Raw genomic sequence first — 552 nt, 5'->3', positions numbered from 1 at the left:
TTATGTCACTTCCTGTCCAGTCTGAAGGCGGCTGGAATCGGCTGGAAACTGTCCGACTTTCCCGCAGCTTTTTGTCCCTGCCCCCGCTGCTGCCGCCTGCTCTCGTCCACTTTAGAGGCGAGGCGCAGTTCATCTCGAACGAGCCTAGTAGGCTCGTTCGAGATGAACTGCTCGTTAAAATCCCTCCGATTCAAAAACTACAAAAGTTTATATAAAACGTCATCGTGGTTTAAACCAATCAGGTGTTAAATCAGCTGAGAAGCCGGCGTTTCCCAGCATGCTCTGGGTCCGCCTGGGTCTTGCAGTCGGTGAAAAGCAACTGCGCCGACTGCGTCTCAGACCTGCGGCCGCCTTGCTCTCGTGAGATTACCGTTGCCCATGTGTGCATGACGTCAGAGCAAGTCGGGATCAACTCGGACAGAAATCTAACCGGCATGCAACGGGCGCCGATCGCCGGTGATCGATTCTGCGCAGACCTGGCTCATCTCGAACGAGCCTGGTGAAAAGCAACTGCGCCGCCTGCGTCTCAGAACTGCGGCCGCCTTGCTCTCG

The sequence above is a fragment of the Etheostoma cragini genome, chromosome 15, assembly GCF_013103735.1.
Source record: "Etheostoma cragini isolate CJK2018 chromosome 15, CSU_Ecrag_1.0, whole genome shotgun sequence".
In the NCBI taxonomy this organism is placed as follows: Eukaryota; Metazoa; Chordata; class Actinopteri; order Perciformes; family Percidae; genus Etheostoma; species Etheostoma cragini.
Note: the sequence above shows the minus strand (reverse complement) of the source record.